This window comes from Martes martes, assembly GCF_963455335.1.
Source record: "Martes martes genome assembly, chromosome: 5".
Taxonomy (NCBI): domain Eukaryota; kingdom Metazoa; phylum Chordata; class Mammalia; order Carnivora; family Mustelidae; genus Martes; species Martes martes.
This window is the reverse complement of record NC_137892.1, coordinates 32,421,973-32,448,329: the sequence shown is the minus strand read 5'-3', so window position 1 is coordinate 32,448,329 and position 26,357 is coordinate 32,421,973. Positions and strand designations below refer to the sequence as shown.

General features: G+C 40.1%; 1 protein-coding gene across 4 annotated transcripts in view; it reads right to left on the bottom strand.

Moving 5' to 3' along the window:
- Positions 1 to 26,357, bottom strand: part of GRAMD2B (GRAM domain containing 2B) — a 111,920-nt gene that overhangs the window by 71,399 nt on the left and 14,164 nt on the right. The gene's annotated exons all lie outside the window — the stretch shown is intronic.

Genomic DNA, 26,357 nt, shown 5'->3' with positions numbered 1-26,357 from the left:
CTGGAAGCCCACATTTACTTTAAAACGATGACAAGGGGCAACAGTAGCTCATGACATGGTTGGGTGGCGGGGAGGGGAGGGGATCTCCAACTCTGCTCTTTCTGGGGCTGCAAATCCTTCATTTTTCTCTTAAAATTGATTTTAGATTTCAGAATAATGACGAAGACTACGGAACCGTAGCGTTCACATCTATGTATGCATATGTGTGCATTTATTGTGTGTGTAAAATAGAACACCTGCCTTTTCATATAACTGCAAGCATTTGGGGGATCAAGTCCCTTCCAAAGTTTTCTTTTCCCTCTCCATTTATTAGCTATATGATTAGGCTGAGAGAACAAAAGCATCTTTTAGTAGCCTGCTTGCTCCAAAATTGATTCTCTTGACACTTGCAAAATAAAACTAAAAGAAAAATGTTTATGTAAATTCCATGAGAGTTGGCCTGGTAGGTTGTGCTCTCTCTCTCCCCCCAGATTTTTTAAAGATTTATTTATTGGCACACATGCACCCCAATGTTTATAGCAGCAATGTCCACAATAGCCAAACTGTGGAAAGAGCCCAGGTGTACATCAACAGATGAATGGATAAAGAAGATGTGGTGTATGTATACAGAGACTATTACTCAGCCATCGAAAAGAATGAAACCTTGCCATCTGCAATGACATGGATGGAACTAGAGGGTATTATGCTAAGCGAAATAAGTCAGTCAGAGAAAGACAAATATATGATTTCACTCATATGTGGAATTTAAGAAAACGTGAACACGGGAAGGAAAGGAAAAATATGACGAAATCAGAGACAAACCATAAGAGACTCTTAACTGTAGAAAACTGAGGGTTGCTGGAGGGGAGGTGGATGGGGGGATGGAGTAACTGGGTGATGGGCATCAAGGAGGGTACTTGATGTAATGAGCACTGGGTGTTATATGCAACTGATGAATCACTAAACTACCTCTGAAACTAATGATATACTATATGTAATTAATCGATGTTAAATTAAAAGAAAGAAGATGTTGGTTGAAAAAAAGATTTATTTATTTTAGGGAAAGAGAGAGAGCAAGAGTGGGAGGGCAGAGGGAAAAGGGGAAAGAATCTCAAGCAGACTCCCAGCTCAGTATTTCATTCTTTTTCATGGCCGGGTAATATTCCATTGTATGTCTATTCCACATTTGTTGATCCGTTCACCTGCTGATGAATAGTTGGGCTATTTCTGCCTTGTTGCTCTTGTGAATAATGCTGTTGTGGACATTGATGTACAAACACCTGTTCAAGTCCCTGCTTTGACTTCTTCCAGGTAAACACCTAGGAGTGGAATTAGTGGTCGGATGGTAGTCACATACTTAATCTTTTGAGAAACCCCAGTCAGGCCCCTTTGGATGCCTGAATAAGCACAGGTGTTCAAAACTTCCTCAGCATGGGCTTAGAGCTCATTTAGTGAGCACATGAGTACCTTAGAACTTGTTCTGTAGTGTGTGGGATGAAGACTTACAATAATTCAGTCTTAAGTGAGAAAGGAGGGGAGGAGGTTGGGTATGCGGGCAGGTCAAGAAAATAGCACATAGGCCTTAGAGTGGAGAGGAATTAGAACGGAGCAAGTAAGGGGTGGCTGGGTGGCTCAGTCATTTAAGTGTTTGCCTTCTGCTCAGGTCAAGATCCCAGGATCCTGGGATCGAGTTCCATATTGGGATCCTTGCTCAATGAGGAGTCCACTTCTCCCTCTGCCTGCAGCTCCCCTGCTTGTGCTCTCCTTTTCCGTCAAATTAACAAAATTTAAAAAAATAAAAGAGCAAGCAAAAAATATTATTTTACATAGTAATATTTGCCTGGGTTTAAAAGACATTGTCGAATAGCTTCCTAATTTGTTTATTCATGGAGCTATTTTACAATAAAATGGAATGCAGTATTTAAAAAGTAGTAGCGGCAAACATTAGGGGAAATTTCACTGCAGTATGACAAAACTGAGACTTGAGAGTATGCCTACTATATATTTTAGTGGGCTCTTTGGTTTTCTCTAATAAAACACCCTTTACTTTTCTTCCTCCTAGCCTTTAGGAACATCATTTCTTGTTTCTAATATCAAAGAGGAGTTCTAGCTGTTACTTTTTCCAGTTACTGAACCAGGTCCAGTATAAAGTGCCTAATCCATCACCTTTCAGGAGGTAGGAGACTTCTACTTAACAGCTTGGAATATTGATCAAAATTATTGTCTTTTTGACGTTGATCAGGTACACTGTACATCTGTCCGTAGTCTCAGTGGCAGAGTTCAAATATGAGCTTGGAGATTTGAGTGGAGATGATGGTATCATGTAATTACCTAATCTGGGTGATGTTTGGGTCAAGTAATTACTTAATTTATAGCACGTGGCAGGCTATGTACTTATTAACCAATATAGGTACATATCAAGTGTCATCACATGCTTGGGATTTTGTGCCTGTTGTCTGAGGACGTGTTTAAAAAGGTAGCTGATGCTCTTATCAAGGTATAACCTGTAATAATTTAACTATGCATAATATTCAATGTATTAGTGTCCTAAGTCAAAGAATTTCATGAGCACCCATCAGAACACTCCTGTTTTCAATTTAAGTTCAATATCCAAAGGAGAAAATGGGAAAACACAGAGTTCAGAAGCGAGCCCTATGGTGACACTGAAGAATTTGATTTTAAGACTTCTAAATAGAGTTTTAAGAATGAAAGTTGAGAAGCATTATATGAAGGGGACCTTTACTGATATGATAGGCAATTTCCTGGACGCCTGAGTGGCTCAGTGGGTTGAGCCTCTGCCTTTGGCTTGGGTCATGATCTCGAGGTCCTGGGATCGAGCCCCGCATCGGGCTTTCTGCTCAGCGGGGAGCCTGTTTCCCCCTCTCTCTCTGCCTGCCTCTGCCTACTTGTGATCTTGCTCTCTGTCAAATAAATAAATAAAATCTTTAAAAAAAAAAAGGCAATTTCCTGATGAGTACAGCTATTAAAATTGCAATGGAAAGCTATAATATGGCATGAAATCTCATACTCTATAGGCTTTTGAAAATAATATAAAGAAAAACCACATAGAATGGTTGTAAACCAGTATTTTCCAAGTCAGGTTATACTGCAGATGGGAAAGTTTGAAGTATTCTCTTCCTTTCTCTTAGGGATGAAGCACCAACCAAGCTTAGTACCCCTGTTTAGAGAAATGGACAAAATGGTAGGGGCTTGCTACGATAGGAATAGGTGGTGGTTGGCACACACTAGGATTAAGTCTGATTCTATGAGAAAGCAAAAGCAGTAAAAAAAAAACAAAAACAAAAAAACACCCAAAAAACCTCTTCCAGCCTCATGTTATTTAAAAATTAAAGTACATGATGCCCCATAAAGAATACATTAAAATCAATCCTGAAGTTTTAAAGTAGATGTCTATTTTCTGCATGGTTAATGTCACGGATCACATGTGAGGTAAGGAGGCCTCTGAGACCCTCCCTTATTGTGGTTTTCACATCAGGTTCTGGAGGAGTCAGCTGGATGGTTTGAACTAGAGAGAGAGGGAGCTGGTGATTGAAGGTAGATCTTATGACACCAGCCTCCCTCTTCCCACCACTCAGACACACAACCTCTCCTGCCTCCGCTAGACCCCTCTCACTTTATCTCTCTCGTATATTTGTGTTCTATATTGGGTTCTACTTCAGGGAGGGGGAAAGGGTTGCCTGCCACACACTAAACAAATTTGAAAAGTAAAATCTGCAGTCATTTTTGAGAGAAGAGCCTGAGCTTCAGAGGGTGTAGGGATGCGGCCAAGATGACAGTGATCCCCTGAGGATGAAGATGCAACTTTCCTGACTTTGGGTGGTTGTAGGGGTGCAGAAGAACAGACAGGGCAAGACCAAATTTCATTAATGGCAGAGAGGCACACCTTAATGGAGAGTATGTGTGAAGGAAAGCCCTAGGACACTGACACATCTGTCATGTTGGTGGGTAAGAAAACCTAAAGCTGTCTTTGGTGGCTGCCCTTTGGAATTATCTATTGCTCCATAACTACCTCAAAGCTTGTGGCTTAAAACAGTAATTTATTATTTCTGCTCCTGGTGCGGTGGACCTCAGCTGGATGGTTCTCCCTATGGGTCTCTCATGCAGTCGGCGTCAGATGGTGCCTGGGTTTGGAGTACCATCTGAAGACTCAGTTGAGTTTCAGGTGTACTCCTATGTCTGGTGCTCCACCTGGGATGGCTAGAACAGGTGGGGACTAGCTGAGCATTTTGTCTCCCTTCATGGCCCACCGCATGGCTATCCTGGGTTTCCTTACAACATGGCCATCTCAGTATATGTAGATTTCTGAGTTGGTGGCTGGCTTCCTCCAGGGTACATGTTGTATAAGGCTAAGGGAGAGTCTGCAAGGCTTCTTATGTGATAACCTTGGATGTCAGGCAGCTTCACCTCTGCTGCTTTCTCATGGTCAAAGGTGAGCCGCAAGGCTGCCCCACATTCAAGGTGTGAATAACAGGGGAGTGCATTTCACTCGGGACCATCTCTGGAGATGGGCTACCACAGTGCAGATAATAGATGAGGCCCTCTGAGTTTAGATACTTTGTCAGTGTGGATGTGGGTGAATGGGTGTTTCTAACAGCACTGTTCTAAAGGCATGAGATATACAAGTGAACAATACAGGCAAAACCCATGGTGTTTGGTGGGTCATGCATTCTAGTGGAGGAACTGAAAATGAGAAACATAAGCACATAAAGAACACAGTTTCAACAGATGGGAGGTACAAACGAAATAAAATAGAAAATGGTGGAGAATGAGGAAGGCCCATTTTACGTAGGAAGCCCAGGGAAGCCTCGTTGAGAGGTGATGTGTCAGATTTGAAAGAGGGGAAGGAGGGAGCATGTGAAGTCTGGGTGCAAAGTTTGGCAGCCAGTGGAGAGAGCAAGAGTTAAGGTGTTGAGGCAAGTCTGAGCTCAGCACATTCTAGAGACAATAAGAAGGCCCCTGTTCTCTACTGTGTCTGGAGTAAAAGGAGGGAAGAGAAGGTTGGTGGGAGGTGATCTCTGAGAGATACTATCTTCTCTGCCCATTTTTTTTTTTTATCTGTCCTCTTCCTTGAGATTGGAATCTTCCCCAAAACAAGGAACTTGGGTATTGTGTCTGCCACTCCATCCACAACACCTGGTTCCTATTAGTTGCTCAATAAATATGCGTTGAATGAATGAAGGAATCACTGGATCGTTGTTTTCAACCAGTGTTGCTCAACCATGATGTTCTGGAACTCTAGGGAACCTGAAATGTTCTGTTCTTTTCTATTTGTTTCACTTCTTTTCTTTTCATTTTGGAATTTGCAGGGAAAAAAGAGAGTGAATGAAAAAAGAAATTTAGGGGCGCCTAGGTGGCTCAGTGGGTTAAAGCCTCAACCTTCGGTCAGGTCGTGATCCCAGGGTCCTGGGATGGAGTCCTACATTGGGCTCTCTGCTTGGCGGGGAACCTGCTTCCCTTCCTCTCTCTCTGCCTGCCTCTCTGCCTACCTGTAATCTCTGTCTGTCAAATAAATAAATAAAATCTTTAAAAAAAAAAAAAAGAAATTTAACTCAAATTCCCCCCCACCTCAGACCTCCAACTAAAAAAAGAAAAGTAGCTCATGCTACTTATCACTTTTCTGCTAGTGGATGGCAAGTGTTTCAAAGGGGTCAGAGAGGTCCCATGACTCCCAGATGGTCTGGCTCCAGAGTATGTCCAAGAATCACTGTTTATAATCCACAGGCAGTGATTTAAAGTTAGGGAATCTTTCATGTTTTCTTAGAGAAACATTCATACAGCAACTTCCTTTCCTTGTTTTGGGAACTAATGATCATGTCATGCTTATGAGGACTTATCTTCCCCTGCGCCTTGGTTTTACGTGCTCTCTTTTCCTTCCTGGGAAATGTTCTAACGATGTAGTCTGCATGGTACAATGAATACATTGGAAGCAGTTAATACTTAATTATTCAAGGAGTTTCTGCATGTTACTTTTTTTCTTTATATCACCTACTGCACACTTTTTTGGGGGGGGGTTTCATTCCATTTTACATATTTTTCATGTTATTCCTTTCTGACAATTCCCATTAGCATTTTGTTGTCTTTTCTTCCAATTTGTCTTCTAATAGTATTCATTTTTTTAAAAGATTTTATTTATTTATTTGACACAGAGAGAGAGATCACAAGCAGGCACAGAGGCAGGCAGAGAGAGAGGGAAGCAGGCTCCCTGCTGAGCAGAGAGCCCGATGTGGGGCTCGATCCCAGGACCCTGAGATCATGACCTGAGCCGAAGGCAGAGGCTTTAACCCACTGAGCCCCCTAGGCGCCCCAATAGTATTCATTTTTAAGAATTATTTAACAAACAAGAAAGCAAAAGAGGAACAGGGGAGAAGTGATTACAGAAAACACCTCAGGCAAATAAGAAAGTTTTTCTATTTCCCTCAAGTCATCACAGCTTTTACTTTGGTTTTGTTTAAATTTTATAAACAGACCCTTCATTTGAGGTAGATTGTGCAGTCTGTCCTTCTTTCCTTCCTTCCTTCCCTCCTTCCTTCCTTCTTTACTTCCAACCAGTCTTTTGTTTTATTTTTGGCACCTTTCATGTGCCAAGCTATATTCCGTGTGATGGAGATGTAAAAATAAATCAGTACCTATGTGCTATAAGGGAGTTCATTGTCCACAGGGAAAGAGTTCAATAAGTGGTTATTTATAAGATACATATACACAGAACTTGAGCCCAAACCTATCACAATTCTATATCACAACCAGACACTTGGATCGGACACTTGGGTAGCAGATGGTGGGTAGGGGTAGGGGATGGCCATGGGATGCTTCACGTTCTTCTGTTTTGGGTCACACACAAGTCATACCCACTCCCCACCTAACCCCCTTACATATCCACACAACTTGTTGAAAAGGCTCTAGGCTGGAAGTCAGAACTGGGCCCTAGTCCAGGCAGTGTGCTTTGTGCTGGAATGTGCATCTATTAATGGAATACAGCATTGAAGTAAGAGAATGCTGGCCTCAAAGAAAGGGCTCTAGACTTCATGCTTACAGCTGTATCACTTTTTGTCTTATAGAGACTAAAAGAGGGAAGGGGGAAGAAACTGCTTTACACAGAAATGTTGGAAGTACCTATTGTGGAATGACAGTTTTAAATAAATTTCATGAGGCAAGAGTACTTATTAAAATCTATTCACTTGGCAAACTAAATGCATTTACCTTCTTCCTATAGGGCTTTCTGCTTCTTTGTATGGGCTTCTACCTTTAAAAGCATAGCAGATGAGAACAGAATGTTTCCCTGGGTGTTGTGATCACAGGCTGACTAAAATCAGAATTTATTCTATTTCTAGTAGTAGTAGTAGTCAAAGTAATAAAAGTTCATCTCTCCTATTTATCAAAAAATAAATAATAAGCTCTTTAGTAAAACACACATTAGAGGGAGATTCAGACATTGAAAATGCTTGGTACTATAGAATCCCAAGCCTCCAGATTTTAAGAAAATGTATAAATTAGTAGTAGGTACTACAAAGAAGCAGGAGGTGAAAGCAGGTGGCTGTGGTCTTGATTCCTGGCTTATCAGTTGCACTTCTCATGTGGTCCTACAGAATTTGCTCTTTTGCCCCTTCTGTCTGAGGGATTGTCCATGGTCTCCTTTCAGGAAATAGCCCTCCTTGTTGGAGCTCCCTCTGGGAATTGTCCTGTGGCAAAATAGTCTCAGCAGGGGAGGGGTGGGAATGAGGAGAGGTCAAGTGATTGAGATTCAGACTGATCTAAGAGTCCTAATATGCACTTGACCACCTTGGGCACCTGGCTTACCTCCTGTAAACCTACATTTCCTCGTCTGGGGGGAAAAAAACAGAAATAGCAGTAGTATCTATATTATAGGATCACTGGAGAATTTAGAAAGCTTATATATGTAAAGGAATTAGTAAAATATGCCAGGTACCTAGCAAGCACTCAGTTCATTTAAACTATTGATTATCATCATCATATTATTACTGACCAGAATAATATTTTAACTGCCCTCCCTTATATCATTAGCCCTCAGTATTTAATGAAAACCCACAGTGTGAGGAGTATTATCTCGTATGCAAGAAGGCATCACTAAAGCTGTAGAAGGTGTAACATCTATTCCCCTCTGAGTTCTCAGCCCTCTTCAAGCTGATATCCTTGTATCAGAAGCTAAGGCTCCATCCTTAGATCAGTGATATCGATATGTTTAGCTTACTAGATCTCATCTGTAATCTCTCATATGTCCTGGGTTTTTTCCTCTCTCAAATACCTTTGCCACCACAGAAATTTTAGTTTAATAGTATAGATAGTCATTGGATTTAAGAGGTAATCAATAGGAATTCTGAGGTTTATGGAGGCTTATGAGAGCTAGGATGACTGAACATTCTCATTTGTTTGAGAGTCCTGATTTATTCCCACTATTATGGCTTATTTATAGTAGGGTCCCCTTTTTAAAGGTATCCCTGTTTGGAAAACTTATTGACAGGTGATTTACAGTTGGACCAAACTAAAATATTGTAGTAGCTCAGGTGTTTAAATTAAGCATGAACTCTTGGATTTGATTGCTTTGCTGCCCAGTAGAATACCCTCTGTCACTCATTGTATTCCCAAATTTTACTAAATGACCTGAAACTTACCAGAACAAATGTGTTGCAAAAAATATTTTCAGACCATAGTGCTATGAAACCTAAAGTCAAATATAAGCAAAATTTGGAAAGCCCACAAATACATGGAGGTTAAAGGACATCCTATTAAATAATGTAGGGGTTAACCAGGAAATTAAATAAGAAATACCAAAGTAATTGGAAGCAAATGAAAATGAAAACATGACAGTCCAAAGCCTTTTGGATGCAGCAAAGGCAGTCCTAAGAAGCAAGTATATTGCGATAGGTCTGCAAGAAAAGCCTCAAATACACAACTTAACAATACACCTAAGGGAGCTAGAAAAGGAACAGCACATGAAGCCTAAAGCCAGCAGAAGAAGGGAAATAATAAATATTAAAGCAGAAGTAAATGATACAGACACAAAAAACAAAGCAGTAGAACAGATCAATGAAACTAAGAGCTGATTCTTTGGAAGAATTAATGAATTTGATAACCCCCTAGCTAGACTTATCAAAAAGAAAAGAGAAAGCACCAACTCAATAAAAATCACAAATGAAAGAGGAGAGATTACAACCAACACCACAGAAATAGATTGAAATATAAGAGAATACTATGCAATCTGGAAGAAATGGACAAATTCCTACAAACTTACAAACTACCAGCTGAAACAGGAAGAAATAGAAAATTTGAACAGACCCATAACCAGCAAAGAAATTGAATCAGTAATTAAAAATGTCCCAAAAAACAAAAGTCCAGGGCCAGATGGCTTCCCAGGGGAATGCTGCCAGACATTTCAAGAAGAATTAATACCTATTCTTCTCAAACTGTTCCAAAAAATAGAAATGGAAGGAAAACTTCCAGAGTCTTCCTATGAATCCAGCATTACTTTGTTTCCAAAACTGGACACAGACCCCACTAACAGGGAGAATTACAGGCCAATATCCCTGATGAACATGGGTGCAAAAATTCTCTACAAGATATGAGCAAATTGAATCCAACAGTACTTTGAAAGAATTATTCACCGTAGTCAAGTGGGATTTATTCCTGGGTTGCACAGATGGCTCAATATTCGTAACTCAATCAACATGAGACACCACATTAACCAAAGAAAGGATAAGGACCATATAATCCTCTCAATAGATGGGGAAAAAGCATTTGAGAAAATATAGCATCCATTCTTTTTTTTTTTTTTTAAGATTTTATTTATTTATTTGTCAGAGAGAGACACACCGAGAGAGGGAACACAAGCAGGGGGAGTGGGAAAGGGAGAAGCTGGCTTTCTGCCTTTTAGCAGGGAGCCCAATGTAGGACTCGATCCCAGGACGCTGGGATCATGACCTGATCCGAAGGCAGATGCTTAATGGCTGAGCCACCCAGGAGCCCCTGTAGCATCCATTCTTGTTAAAAACCTTCAGCAAAGTAAGGATAGATGTAACATACGTCAACATCATAAAGGCCAAATGCAGAAGACCCATAGCTAATATCACCCTCAAAGGGGAAAATCTGAGAGCTTTTCCTCCAAGTTCAGGAACAAGACAGAGATATCCACTCTTACCATTACTATTTAACAGAGTACTGGAAGTCTTATCCTCAGCAGTCAGACAACAAAAAGAAGTAAGAGATACCCAATTGCAAGGAAGATGTCAAACTCTCACTATTTGCAGAGGACATGATCGTCTATGTAGAAAACCTGAAACACTCCACCCAAAATTTGTTAGAACTAATATGTGAATTCAGTAAGGTCACAGGATATAAAATCAATGTACAGAAATTTGTGGCATTTTTATACAATAATAACAAAGCAGCAGAAAAAGAAGTGAAGGAATCTACCCCATTTACAATTGCACCAAAACCCACAAGATACTAGGAATAAACCTAACCAAAGAGGTAAAAGATATGTACACTGAAAACTATAGAACATTTATAAAAGAAATTAAAGAGGACACAAAGAAATGGAAGAGCATTCCGTGCTCATGGATTGGAAGAATAAACATTGTTAAAATGTCTATCCAATGAAAGCAATCTACACATTTAATGTAATCCCTATCAAATTACCACCAGCATTTTTGCAGCCTTAGAACAAACAATCCTAAAATTAGTATGGCACCAAAAAAAGACCCTGAATAGCCAAAATAATCCTGGGAGGGGAAAAAAAAAAAAAAGCTGGAGGCATCATGATTCCAGACTTTCAGCTACATTTCAAAGCAGTGGTGATCAAGACAGTATGGTACTGGCACAAAAACAGACACAGATCAGTGGAATAGAATAGAAAACCCAGAAATGGACCCACAACTATATGGGTAACTAATCTCCAACAAAGCAGGACTGAATATCCAATGAAAAAAAGACAGTCTCTTCAACAAATGGTGTTGGGAAAATTGGACAGCCACATGCAAAAGAATGAAACTGGACTACTTTCTTATGCCACACACAAAAATAAATCCAAAGTGGCTGAAAGACTTAAATGTGACACAGGAAACCATAAAAATCCTAGAGAACACAGGCAGCAAGCTCTTTGACCATGGCCATAGCAACTTCTTACTAGATACATCACTGGAGGCAAGGGAAACAAAAGCAAAAATGAACTATTACGACTTCATCAAGATAAACACCTCTGTACAGCAAAGGAAACAATCAACAAAACTAAATGGCAACCTAGGGAATGGGAGAAGATATTCACAAATGGCATATCTAATAAAGGGTTAGTATCCAAAATCTATACAGAACTAACCAAACTCAACACCCCCAAAACAAATAATCCTGTTAAGGAATCCTGTTAAGAAGGTATGAATAGACATTTTTCTAAGGAAGACATCCAGATGGCTAACAGACACATGAAAAGATGTTCAACATCACTCATCATCAGGGAAATACAAATCAAAACCATGATGAGATACCATTTCACACCTGTCAGAATGACTACAAATAACAACACAAGAAACAGCAGGTGTTGGCAAGGATGTGGAGAAAGGGGAACCCTCTTGCACTGTTGGTGGGAATGCAAACTGGTGCAGCCATTCTGGAAAACAGTATGGAGGTTCCTCAAAAAGTCAAAAGTAGAATTACCCTATGTTCTTGCAATTGTACCACTAGGTATTTACCCAAATCATACAAAAATAAAGATTTACCCAAATCATACAAAAAATACATGCATGCCAATGTTTATAACAGCATCATCAACATTAGCCAAACTATGCAAAGAGCTTAAATGTCCATCAACTGATGGATAAAGAAGATGTGGGGTGTGTGTGTGTGTGTAGTCCACTATATATATGTAATAGCCATTGCACATATATGCAAAAAGAATGAAATCTTGGGATGCCTGAGTGGCTCAGTCATCTAGGTATCTGCCTTAGGCTCAGGTCATGATCCCAGAGTCCTGGGATCGAGTCCCAAATCGGGCTCCTTGCTCAGTGGGGAGCCTGCTTCTCCCTCTGTCTGGCGCTCTCCTTGCCTTTGCTCACTTGTTCTCTCTCTCTGGCAAATAAATAAAATCTTTTAAAAAAGAGAATGAAATCTTGCCATTTACAATGATGTGGATGAATCTAGAGTGTATAATGCTAAGTGAAATAAGTCCATCAGAGAAAGACAAATACCATATGATTTCACTCATAGGTGGAACTTAAGAAACAAAACAGGTGGACATTTGGGCAGGGGAAAAAAGAAAAAAAGGTGGGAGGGAAACAAACCATAAGAGATTCTTAATGATAGAGAACAAACTGAGGGTTGCTAAAGAGGAGATGGGCGGGAGGATGGGTTAAATGAGTGATGGGTAGTAAGAAGGACACTTATGATGAGCACTGGGTGTTATATATATAAGTGATGAACCACTGAATTCTATTCCTGAAACCGACATTGCACTGTATGTTAATGAACTAGGATTTGAATCAAAATTTGAAAAGAAATGTATTGCAAAAAAGAAATTTATGCAAGAATGTCAAATTATCACAGAAAAAAACTCAAAGTTCATGCTCCATTGATATCAAATGGGAGGCATCTCTGTGTACAGTTGATGGCTTCATGATCCAATCAAGAGTATGGTCCTAAGTGACTCATGGTTATTACCTATCTTGGCTTGGCTAACCACAAAGCAGAATTTGAGTCACTAATGAGTCTTTCTTATTGACACAGAGTTTGCAAACAATCTGGCTTAATTCTCCCAATGCCTTCCTTAATCATTTTCCTCTAGAAGAAAGAAGTAGGTCATTTGACTCTTCCGGAATAAGAATGCCCCAGGCTATGGCTTTCAGTTGATCATCCAGGGAGCGAGTTCCTTAGAGCCTTGAGATTCTCTGGTTACTAAACTGTCTGTGAGTAGTTTTTATGGTGAAAAACTCTAGCACATACCAGAAGACACAAATTAGGTTTAGGACTCCTTTACTTTTTCATTGATCATTTCATTGCCTATTTTTGTTACAGTGCTGAATTAGGAAGTGTGGATAGAGGTTAACTTTTGGTATCTGCAAGGGGGTTGGGAACATTCAGGAGTGCTGAAAATGTTCTATATGTTGATCTGGGAGACAGTTACTTAGGTGTGTGCCTATGTAAAAATTAATTGAATGTACACTTAAGATTGGTGCACTTTCATATATGTAAGTTAAACCTTAGCTAAAAAAGAAGTAAAAAGGGAGTAAAAGTCTCAAATCTCTTGAGCCACCGCTGGTTAAAAAAAAATGTATTCTGAGTTAATGAAAGAAGAAGTAAAACCTCTGTTTATATATTCTTTTTTTCTCTTGGATATCAATATGGTATCTGTCTTTTCTTTTCTATGGGTGTGCATCTTGATCTCTATCTTTACTTGATCTTTGAAAACAAAGCTTTAAATTATGGCAGGTGTTTTTGGGTAGGACTTTATTGTCCACTTCCTTTCACATTCATTTTAGTATGTAACATTACAAAGGTTTTTATTCTTTTAGCTATGCACTTTTGCATGACTTGAGGAATGCTGAAAGCTTCCTAGACCGTATGAATCATAACTTATAAATAGTTCGTGGGTGTCTTCACTTCTTGGTTTCCAGTTGATCATGTGACTGTTCAGTAAGGTAGTTGAGTTGTACAAGGAAAGAGATCAAGAGAAGGACAAAGTATTTTAATATAAAATGGATGCATTGCAAATTAAAACCTTGCAGATATTTTGGAAAACATTTGATAGCCTCAAATATTCTATCTTTTATTTTTTAATCTCCCTCCAAAGGGTATTCTACTAACGTGTGTCCAGTTGCACATCCAGGTCCCTCATCTAAAGTTTAAGGGAGTTCAAGAAAGATTTTTACACAACTGAAGAAAAGGAAGGGGGGAAGTAGAGACTAAATTTAATCGACTGTCCCCTGTGCACCAGGCACTGTGTGTCAATTACTGAATCTCTTGCACCAATGACGAAAACTAAGATTCAGTAAAGGTGCACAAATCTCCTAATGTCACATGGCTGTTATTGACTCATTTTCTTCCAAAGCTCGCTCTTTGCGTACTGTTTCTGGTGATGTCACTGATGTCACAAGAGGTGACATGTTGAGTTCTGAAGTGATTAAAAGATTCAAGGGAACCTGAGAGAGAAACTAATCAGTCTTACTCAGAGATAAGGAAACCAAGCCTAGGGACCCAGTTATTTTGTGGGAGGTTATATCGTGTTCATTGAGGCACCATAAAGCTCAATTGCCCTTTCCTCCTGGAAGCTCCCACTTCTCTCGCCACCTCCCTACCTCATCCTGCCCCCATAACTCACAACAGACAGAATTAGCATCGTTTCCATGCTATACTGTGTGGTGGGCATCTGGAGCCTGGGTTTAAGTCACTAACATACCACTTAGGAGCTGTGTGACATTAGGTAAGTTACTCAGCCTCTCTGAGCTTCAGTTTTTTCACTAAAATAGCAGAATAATAGTACCTGTCTCATAGACAGTGATAATTAAATGAAATAAAACATGGAAACCCGTTTAGAATGGGGTGTGGCATGTAATGGATGTCTTGGGAGTACTAACGATCACCTTTAGTTATTATGCCGCACAATACTCTATTTATGGTTATATGTACCTCCCCAAGGAGATGGAGATGTTATGTTGTACATCTTTGTAATTCTCCCTTCAGTGCCAAGATTAGTGTCTCATAATTGGAGACACTGAACAAAGGCCTACTGGGTTTATTTCACTTTCCTAGTTAATGAACTTCCAAATTTTCCATATGTCCAAATTTCCCCAGTGAAAGACCTCATCAAATACAGAATCCACACCTCTCAGACCTTATTCTGCTACTCTTGAGGATCCTGATTTTTGCTTTTCAGGCTGACATTTCCATCCCCTGGGAGTTCTCATTGCATTTAAAAATCTGAAAGTCTAGAGAGGGAGTTGCATATGCCCATGATTCATTTCAAGTTTTAGTTGTTTCCTTGTTATTTCTTCAGGGGCTTAACATCAAGTATGGACTGACTTTCTGTCCTTGGCATTATGTGGCTGATGTAATCTGGGTTAAGACAACAAGCACGTAATTCTTCTATGTGTTTTCTACCTAGAGCTTCCCATTTGTGTTGACACTGGTGCCTTCAACTCCCCCTGGGAGCTGCCTTGTGGAGAAGTAAGGCCTCTTCTCTTTTTGCTTCTCTTCACATGCGCCCTCTACCAAATACCACTACCATGAAAAGGATGTGTGTAAGACCAAGGCTTTGTTTCCTTGGGTTGTGTTGTGGGATACTGGGATTTCCTGATTTCAGGGAAGGTAGCTGTTATTTTTTGGTTTCCACTTAGAAAATCTAACCTTGGCATTTCAATAGTGCTAGGCTATTGTTTTCAGAAGGTTGGTATGTAGAATGTTGAGACAGGTTTTCTAAAAATGTGGACTGTAGCTATCAGATCAGATATAAACATTCCATCTTCTTTTGGCAAAGTTGGGATTTTTTTTTTTTTTTGGATGAACTTCAGCCCTATTGTTTTAAGATTCAAATAGTGTTGTATGTCTCACTTTTGGGAAAATGATGCTTTTATTCTGCTGAGACTTGGTAAATTGTTCTTTTCCAGGCAGCTTCTTTCTTAATAGCAGAACTTGGGAGAATAAAGATATGTAATTAGAAAGTTTCTTACACTTGTGAAGATTTGGAGACTTTATGATACTCAGTGTGAGTCTTTTAGTGTGTCAGAAACTCTGGATCAGAAAATATGCAGCGGCTTTTAAATAAGACGAAAGGCACCATACGAGACTTGGGATGTATAGAATTACAACTAGAAAGCTGTGACTTTATTGAGTAGTTGATTTTACATTGAGAGGCATTTACTTTAATCTGTATTACATTTCTCCCCCTCTCATCTCTCTCCCTAGTGTCTGAACAGTGTGAGGACTGGTTCATTGTCTCCTGTTGAAGCTTCTATTCCTAGAACCTGTTACAAGTGCCCCCAAAATATTTCTTGGACAATAAGGGATGGTGCTTAGAACCCTACATAATACTGCTAGCATACAACTTAGAAATGCTTCATGTTCTACGTGGCATTTTTGAAAGCAGAATACATTTTCTCATGTAAAGAGTCATGTAAAAAGAATTTGGATTCCAAGTCTGGCTCATAAAAGTGAGCTTATTCTATATTGTGGATTCTATTGCTTTTGCTACTCCATAAGCAAACTTTTCTGGCTTAGTGAGGGAATCAAATAATCATTTAAAATTTTGTTTGTATAGTGAGGGCAGTTCTTATCCTATGGTGAGCTCCCCACTGAGTTCGGGAATGGATTTCCCACACTATACTCTCCTTCCCGGGTGAATATTAGCCAACAATAGACAAAGAGGTGAGACGGCTAAGGGGTAAATATTGTCTTCTTTAGGGGGACACTCTACCCTAACCCCTGGCTTTCTAAAAGTACTCCCCTCCCATTAAATTCCCCATTAAATTATGAGGAATTCTAATTTTAATATGTGACCTCTTCCTTTTAGCCACAATATCCTGCATAATTCATTCAACCCCCTGAGGGAAATAGTGAAGGAAAACTCTGGAATTAATTTTGAAGCTACTACAGATCCCCAGGCCTTGATCCAAAACCCATGGGGCCAAAATTGTTTTGGATACAGAGAGATTTTTGGATTTTAGGAAGTTATATGACACATATGCTGCATGTTAGAAAATATTCCCAGCTTGATTCAATCAGATAAGATTTCTTCCCCTAAACGTGTGAACATTCCCACTAAGGGAACTAAATAGGTGTTGCTTTGAGTCTCACAGCACTTGAGTTCACATTCTGCTAGCAAAGTTACAAAAGTTGTGTGATTTCAGAGCTCTTTCTACCTCAGATTCACTGGTAGTAGTTTGGGGGCCTGTAGTACCATAGAGATTATGCCTCAAATGAGAAAACACTGAAGTCTGTTCCCATCTCAGCAGGCTGGGTGGGTTCTTGAGCAGCAGGGATCCTAGCTGGAGATAGAGGAGAATCGCCACCTGGGACCACAAGGCTGAGAATATCTTTCTTGCTGCCATTCATCGGCACTTCCTGGTTCTGCCAACTTTTAGGTTCATTAGCCTTAAATTTCTTATTCGTGGGTCTCCTTGCTGATGAAGCCAGGCTCTCTGAGTTGGCTGAAGGAACTGTCATACTTGGAGAGAAGACTTCTTTCCCCTTGGGGTGGGGCGATAGGAAGGCCCATGGGTGGCCTGGAACCCCAGTGGGCATGTTGGCAGAAGCCCCACAGATAGAGGAAAAGGCAAGATACAAGGGAAAACACCAGAGAGGGCTAATACTAGGAAATGGTTGGGCCTGAAACCTGATTTTCGCCTACAGTTTTGATTTTCTCTCTGTCTAGTTCCACTGTTAGGAGATAGCGACCCTCAGCTAAGTAAGCCAACCAGTGTGTTTTGTTAGAATTTGAAAGCCTAACAATAAACTGAAAACTTGCCAGTTTGCTCTTAGCCCCATGATCCTTATTATCTTACTTCTGTGATTTATTCATTTGTGATCCTGTGCGTGTGTATGACTAGGGGTCATAGGTTTATCTAAGTATTTAATTGTCTGAGTCTAATGGGCAGCAGAGATATGTTCTGCTCAAGAATATGGTTAGAAAACTGTATAATAATGTAAAGTATCATTGTTATTTTTGGTGTAAACCTTTCTCTTTAAGTACAAGGTAAAACAGGTTTGTATCTAGAAGTTTCTATAAAGCATTCCCTCTTCTTCTGGAAACTGAATAGCAAGTTGTCTCCTGCTGCTTATGACTTTTCAGTCCCTGACCTGTTCTTTTTCTTGTTTTTTAAACTTTTAGCATTCTAGCATTGATTAGTACATAATTTGCTAATAGGTTTTTTTTGGATTAGTCTTAGTATTTAAAATATGCTAAAAAAAAAGAAAAGAAAAGAAGTGAAAGGAGCTTTTGTTAGTGCCAGTTTATTTTCCATGAAGACGTGTTTGTGAATTCTGTGTTGCCGGGAGCTATTCTGGGAGGCTCACTAAAGCGAACTTCCTGGAATTTTCCCAGAGCTTCTCACCTCTGTCCCCTGGTCAAGTTAGGCAAACCTGCAGAGGCCTTGTAGCTACAACAGGTAATCTTTCCAAATCATCAGGTGGTCCAGTTTTAAGATCATAGTTGTGAAATTAAGATTAAGGTAAAAAGATCACATCTTGAAGTGTGCTGATTACCGAAGTGATTAGAAAATGAACTTCACTAATTATAACTAATAGGCAAGACTAGATTGTACTTAATCAGTGTTGTGTGTTAAGGAATTAATTTTGAGAATAAATGCAAACCATTAAGAAGAACCTTTTTCATCTTTTTCTTCAGCATATACCAGTCTGATGTTATGTTTCTAATTATAAAATACTGTCATTCTATTTTTCCAAAGGCCAGCTATCTTCTAACCATAAAGCATATGTAACTCTAAGTTATAAGTACTATCACCAACAGCAAAAAGATGATTCTAAGAGCTCACTTTCAGAAAATGGGTTTGAAGCTTCTTCCTTCGGTTCTTTGGAGACCCACAGTTAAAAGTTTAAAGCCTTAACCCCAACGGTCTCCCAAATATTCTTTAAGCTAGCTATAAGCTGTTCCATAACCAAGAGTTATTAATCTGGCTGGCTCATTCTTGGCAAGAAAAAAAATATTTGGGGCTTTCTAAATGTAGAAAAACCCATGGCTTTATTTCATGGAATGTTTCCTGAGATTCAGAAAAACTTGACAGGTCCTATCTGAGTCCTCTCTAGCAATTAACTCAGAGTCTACCTCTGAGCCGATGACCTCACCTGACTCAGTTGGATAAGAACAGGTATCGTAACCCTTTCATTCACCTCTGTGTAGCCAGTGTTGAGCCTCTAGAGTGAACACTTAATAAAGGAAGCAAAATGTTGAATGAATCTATCAAATGCTTGAATACAGGCTACAGGAAACTCCTTACCACTCACAGCATTCCCATTTCATCCTTGGGAATTCTGATTGTTCTGAGTTCTCTTTTATAGCGATTGGAATGTTATCTCTTCTTAGTTGTATCTTTTTAGCCCTTCAGGCCATGTACACTGACTCTGCCAGATGACAAACCTTTAAATATCCGAGTTGACCCTCATGCCCTACTCTCCGCACTGGCTTCTGAGCTTTGCTTCTGCAGACTAATAGCCTTAGCTCTTGTGCAGCTGACAGAGATCTGCATGTTCACTCATGCTCTCAGGTCTCTGGGTATGCTCTAGATTGTCACCTTTCCATAGAACCCACGATGTTTCGGGGAAGGCCTGACACACATAGGATTGTTACCTATCCTAAAGTCTGCTTATGCTCTATGATACCAAATTACTTTTTCATTTTTTGGAGGAAGCAATTTTTTCACCTTTTCGGAGAAAACTTCTCTTTTAATCCTAGTAAAACCCTGCCTCAGTGGAAGGCAAATGAAATGGAAGGCAATTATTATCTTGGAGACAGGCTCACCTACTAATGGGTCATCTGTTGTGTCTTGCATCTAAGTTGACTTTCTTAGATTCAAGACAGTTTGACTCTCTGTGAAGATTGAACATGGATAGTTAGATGCAGGGTCCTTCCCTGGGTGACTGATCTCTGCCAGGAAGGTCTCCTCCCTCTCCATCAAGCCAATCACCAGGGCTACAAAGTCTGATTCTGGGAAACTCTGATTTTCCTATGTAGCTGCCTGATTTTGAAGGCAGAGCTTTGAAGATTTTGAAAGGCTGCTAAATAAGAATTTACTGTCTCTTTTTTTCATAGGGCTAAAAGTACAACTTAGCAAAAAAGAATTTACTGATTTTTGTGAACTTGAATATTTATGGAAGGTACCATTTAAAAAAAACTATTAATGTGGAAGATGTAGGTACACACATATGCTAACACAGGAATGTTTATTAGGAATCATCTGTCAGTGAGATACCATCTTGTATCTGGGTAATTCTCCCAGATATTGTCAAAGAGATTGTCAAAGAAAACAGTTGGCTGCAGATAAGTGAACCCTTGGAAATTACAGTCAGTTTCTAATTCTTTGGGGAGATGGGAGGGATGGGAAGGGGGAAAGAGGAGGAGGCTGATCGGTGAAAGAAGTAAAAGGAAAACGAGGAACCCAGGATAATAGAGAAAGATACAGAGAAAGTGGAAAGTCTTAGAAATTCTAAGCAGCCACAGAAACCTAAACCATTTTCATGCCTGGCATGCACTTTGAGTCCTGCCCTTTAATGATGCATTTTGTAACTCACTGGTCATAGTTAGATAATCCTTATGTAACAGAAATATATTCTAGGGGGGAAAAAAAGACGTCCCTTCCACTTTATTTTTCAAATACATTCTAGTTGATCTTTGGTGGTTACTGGCTCCCAGAGGAATTGAGACAGCAGTCTTCCAGTCTTCCATGAGAGAAATTCTCACTAAGCATTTGCAGGAGAGAAAAGGATGACCTCATGTCATGTCAAGTTTATTTCTTGGGGTTGCCTCTGTGACCTTTACATCTGGGCTACATGAGCACCTGGCCTGGTAAGTGTTTCATGAACTCTGTTCTGGGTGATAAACCATTTCAACATCTGTACATCAATGAGGATTCTTTCTTGAATACCACAGGGGAAGATAAAGGTCAGAGACCTTTGCACTTCATCTCTCTTTCCTTTTATCTCTCCTGCAAAAGACACACCTATTCCAGGAAAGTACTAAAGGAGGTGCCTTTGCCTGGACAACTAGAGAATGGAAGGCCATGGTGGTGGTAGAAGCTAGGAAGCGAAGCTAGAAAATCCTGGGATCACTTCAAAATGATCAGGCCCATCTGGCTTAAGGCTCTTCCTTGAACCCGTCCAACTTTTCCCAGGTTGTGGATGTGGGTAGACTTTTGATCTAGGAGCCAAACCTTACAGTGTCCCCTTGGACTTAAATCTTTGTCTTTCCCTCAAGAATCTGTGTTTCATTGGCTGGTGGTTTTGAGGTCCTGGTTTTCCACCACTGCTCAGGATAGAGTTACTGTAGAATAAGAAGACCTAAGACGGTCTTCTTAGAAAGGTATCTTTGCAAGCTTGATACTTGGGAACTTTGGTTTTGGGGGTGTTCCCATTTTTCCCAGGCTGATAAAAGTGGCTCATCAGGGGGCGCCTGGGTTCTCAGTGGGTTGAGCCTCTGCCTTTGGCTTGGGTCATGGTCTCAGGGTCCTGGGATCGAGCCCCGCATCGGGCTCTCTGTTTAGCATGGAGCCTGCTTCCCCCTCTCTATCTGCTTGCCTCTATGCCTACTTGTGATCTCTCTCTGTCAAATGAATTAAAAAAAACCTTTAAAAAAAAAAAGTGGCTCATCAGGCCTACGCTGTGCAAGCAATATGGTTTATGCTCAACATCGCCTTTCCTTCTGGGAGATTAAATTTGGTGCATGTCTAGGCAGAGGGTGCCTATGTGACTAGCCTCCCAGTAAAAACTCTCTGATGGGCTTCCATGGTCATAAACATTGTACACCTGTTGTAGCATTTGCCTTGCTGGGGGAAGAAGGTATTTATTCTCTGTGACCCTTACTGTGAGGGAAAGGGTGTAAGGAAGCTTATACGTGGATGCCCCCAGATTCTACCTGTGTCTTTTTCTGTTATGACCCAGTTTACTATGTCCCTGTGGTAAATCTTAGCCTTGTGTACTCTGCTATATGCTGAGTTCTGTGAGTGTGTCTAGTGAATCTCTCAGTGTGGGTTGGTCTTGTGGACCCCTGGCACAAACCATTTCTTGTGGTATTTACTCCCTCACATCCTTCCCTTAACCTGGCAGTTTCAGTGAGAAGATGAAAGGGAAATGTTTTTGAAGACTTAAATGGTGTGTGTGTGACTCCTAATCTCAGGATTGTGAGTTAGAGTCACACGTTGGGGGTAGAAATTACTTTAAAAAATAAAATCTTAGGGACACCTGTGGTTCAGTCAGTTAAGTGTCTGACTTTTGATTTTGGCTCAGGTTGGGATCTCAGGGTGGTGAGGTCGAGCCCTATGTTGGGCTCTGGGCTCAGCAGGGAGTCTGCTTGAGATTCTCTCTCTCCCTCTCCCCCTCACCCAAAGCACATACGCACGCGCGCGCTCTCTCTCTCTCTCTCTCTCTCTCTCTGGTGAATTAAATAAACAAAAAACAAAAAACAAAAAAACACCTTAAAGGGCACCTGGGTGGTTCAGTCGGTTAAGCATCTGCCTTTGGCTCAGGTCATGATCCCAGGGTCCTGGGATCAAGCTTCCAATCAGGCTTCCTGCTCAGTGGGGAGTCTGCTTCTCCCTCTACTTCCCACTTGTGCTCTCTCTCACTATCCCTGTCCCTCCCTCTCTCTCATTCTCTCTTGCTCAAATAAATACATAATAAAATCTTTTAAAAAGTTACATGGCAAATAAAGAAAATGTTGATCTAGAATATCTAGTTTAATAAAAATGTCCGTTCCTTTTGAAATCAAGAGGCCAATTTGTCAGTCATGGAAAAAGTTATTTTTATGTTTTGTACTCACAGAATATGAGTTTTTTTAAAAAAATGATTTTTTAAAAATTTTCATTAAGTTTTTTTTTTAAATAAAGCTTTTTGAGACAAAATTCATATGCTGTGAAATTTACCCTTTCAAACTCTACAATTCACTGGTTCAGAGTTGTGTAACTATCGCCACTAATTCCAGAACATTTTCATCACAAAAAGAAATCCTGTAACCATTAGTAGTCAATCTCATTGTCCTTTCTTCTAGCCCCTGGGAACCACAAATCTACTTTTATCTCTATAGATTTGCCTATTCTGGACATTTTATTTAAATGGAATTATGTGAGTGGCTCATTCAGTTAAGTGTCTGCCTTCAGCTCAGGTCATGATCTCAGGGTCTTGGGATGGAGTCCCATGTTGGTTGTAGGTCTCTGTGCTCAACCAGAGTCTGCTTCTCCCTCAACCCCTCCCCCAGCTCATGCTCTCTCATGTGCGTGCTCTCTCTCTCTCTCAAAGAAATAAATAAAATCTTTTTAAAAAATGGAATCATGTGGCCTTTTGTGACTAGTTTCTTTCATTCACATTGTGGCATAGAGTAGTACTTCATTCATTTTTCTTTTATCCAATTAATAATCCATTCTGTAGTCAAGCCACATTGTATTCATCAGTAGATGGACATTTGGGTTGTTTCCACTTGATGGCTATTACGATACCCATGTACAGGTTTTAGTGTGGGCATGAGTTGTTAATTCTCTGGTTATATACCAAGGAGTGGAATTGCTGGGTCATATTGTAACTCTATGTTTAATCTGTTGAGGAACTGCTAAACTGTTTTCCAAAGTTTTGCAAAGTTTTCCACCATTTTGCATTCCCACCAGCTTTGTAAAAGGGTTCCAATTCCTCTGCATGCTTGCCAAGACTTGTTATTTTCTGTCTTTTTGAGTATAGTCATTTTGGTAAGTGTGAAGTGGTATCTCATTATGGGTTTTTTTCTCTTGTTTTACTTTGTCCTTATGACTAATGTGAAGAACCATATTGCATCTTATTGGCATTTATATATCTTTGGAGATAAAAACTCTTCATATCCTTTGAATTTCTTTGTTTGTTTAATTCTTTTTTTTTTTTTTAAGATTTATTTATTTATTTATTTGACAGACAGAGATCACAAGTAGGCAGAGAGGCAGGCAGAGAGAGAGAGAGGAGGAAGCAGGCTCCCTGATGAGCAGAGAGCCCGATGCAGGGCTCGATCCCAGGACCCCGGGATCAGGACCTGAGCCGAAGGCAGAGGCTTCAACCCACTGAGCCACCCACGTGCCCCTGTTTGTTTGTTTAAAATAGGCTCCACATCCAGTGGAGCCCATTGTGGGACTTGAACTCATGACCCTGAGATTAAGACCTGAGCTGAGATCAAGAGTCAGACGCTTAATAGACTTAATAGACTCTTAATAGACCTTTGCTTAGTTTTAAATGTGTCATCTTTTCATTATTAAGTTGTAAGAAATCTGTATATATTCTGGATACTAGACGTTTATCAGCTTCATGATTTGCAAATATTTCCGTTCACTCTGTGGATTGTCTTTCACTTTCTTGTGGGTGTCTTTTGTATTTAACTTTGATGAGGTCCAGTTTATTTATTATTTCTTTTGTAGCTTATGCTTTTGGTGTCACATCTAACTCCCACATCAGATGTTAAGTACCCCACTTACTTCAGAAGGTCTATATCCATTCACCCAATTCTGTTAGTCCACAAAGGAAGGAAATTAAGGGTTGCAAGAGCGGGAGTACAGTGAAGTAGGAAGAACATGGGATTTAGAGTCTTAAGATGGAGTCCAACTCTTACATCATGGGAATTAAGTACTTCATTTTTTTTTTTAAACCTTGGTTCTCTATCTGGGAAATGCAGTCACAGAGTTCCTATTTCACAAGATTATTGTGAAGTCTGAATTAGCTGATCTGTGAAAAGGGCTTAGTACTGTACTTGATACACAGGAGGCATAGAATAAATGTTGTTATTTCTATGACAAGATTGTGGAACCAAGGCTGGTCCTTATTAAGAATTACCTCACAGAACTGTGGTCATCACACTGCTCTTAACCATGTATTTTTGAAAGGCTGCAAAAATTACATAAAGCTATAGGTTTGCTTATGGTTATATAGCCTCTGGCACTGTGGAAAAACCTGATAGGCACACAGTAGAAAGATTTTACTTCTTTTGGATTCAAGAAAAAAACAATGCTTTTGCTTTTGGGGATCCAAAGAAGGGATGAAAAACTGGTATTGGCATGATTGAATGTTTCATCACAATGTGTATTTTCTCTTATTTGTCATTAATTAAGGACCATTGATAGAATTACAAGGAAATTAACAAAACTCCTTCCCTGTCATTCAGGTATAAGACTTTAAGAAGGATGGTTTGATATTTCCATTAAATATTTACCATGATTTATAGCATTACCTCAGAACTTACATATTAATGATCCAATAATTCAGTGTTCACATGTACATCATGGTTTAGGGCCACAATAAAACACACTCTGTTTTATTATTGTAAACCCAGATATTATTGCAAGTTCAAAGTCAAGTCAGCTTCTCAGTCACCTAGTCCTACAGGCTGACAAAAGAGGCAACTTCCAATAGACATGCTTATTAATTCATAGTTATATTTCCTAATGTGGACAATTTAGCAAATATTAAAAACCCTTTTGAAATAAAAACCAAATAATCCTATGCCATGAAACATTTAAATGACTACACAGTTTTCTGTTTTAGCTATTTATAGATTAACCTACAACCCAAAAGGGATTTCTCTGTCCTTGCTAAGAAGAGAAGACTAAATAATACCTTTGGGGGATACCAAGATGAATCATAGAGTCTTTTCCAGTAGAAATGATGCAATGTGATCTAGAAGCATGATGTCACTAGTGGGAGAATGACAGTCAAGTAAAATGAGAAATTTTCAGTCATTGCCCAGGGTGCTAAAGCAGTTTGTGAGACTATAGCCCAAGGTAGAAATCAGCATAAAGTATTTTTATTTTTTATTTTTTAAAGATTTTATTATTTATTTATTTATTTGACAGAGAGGCAGTGAGAGAGGGAACAGAAGCTGGGGGAGAGCGAGAGGGAAAGCAGGCTTCCCAATGTGGGACTGGATCCCAAGACCCTGGGATCATGACCTGAGCTGAAGGGAGATGCTTAACAGCCTGAGCCACCCAGGTGCCCCCAGCCTAAAGTGTTTTTTTTTTTTTTTAATTTATTTGACAGAGAGAGAGACCACAAGTAGGCAGAGAGGCAGGCAGAGAGAGAGTGGGGAAGCAGACTCCCTGCCAAGCAGAGAGCCGACGTGGGGCTTGATCCCAGGACCCCGAGATCATGACCTGAGCTGAAGGCAGAGGCTTAACCCACTGAGCCACCCAGGCGCCCCCCCCCCCAAAGTGTTTTTAAATAACATTTATGCAGTGCTTGCCTATGCTAGGTAGGTTTCTAGGCACTTCACAAGTAGGGCAGCTCATTCAATCCCTATGAGAACCTCATGAAGTAGAAGCTATCACTCCCCCTTTAAGAGGAGCAAAAACTGAAGTACAGGCTTGCTGAACCACTTCAGTGAGATGGGACCCATGTCAGTCTACTTGCTTGCTCTTTCTTTCCCTCCCTCCCTCCCTCTCTCCTTCTTTCCTTCCAGATTTTATTTATTTGAGAGTATGTGTGCGTGCAAGTCGGGGGAGGGAGAGGGACAAGAGTGCTCTGCACTGAGCTGAGCTGATCCCCAAGTGGGGCTGGATCTCAGGATCTGAGGTCACGACCTGAGCTGAAACCCAGAATCAAAACTCACTGGAGGGGCCACCCAGGCACCCTATGGAGCTGACGTTCCTAACTACTGTTCTATGCTACTTCTCACCTCAGAGAGGAATTATTATCGG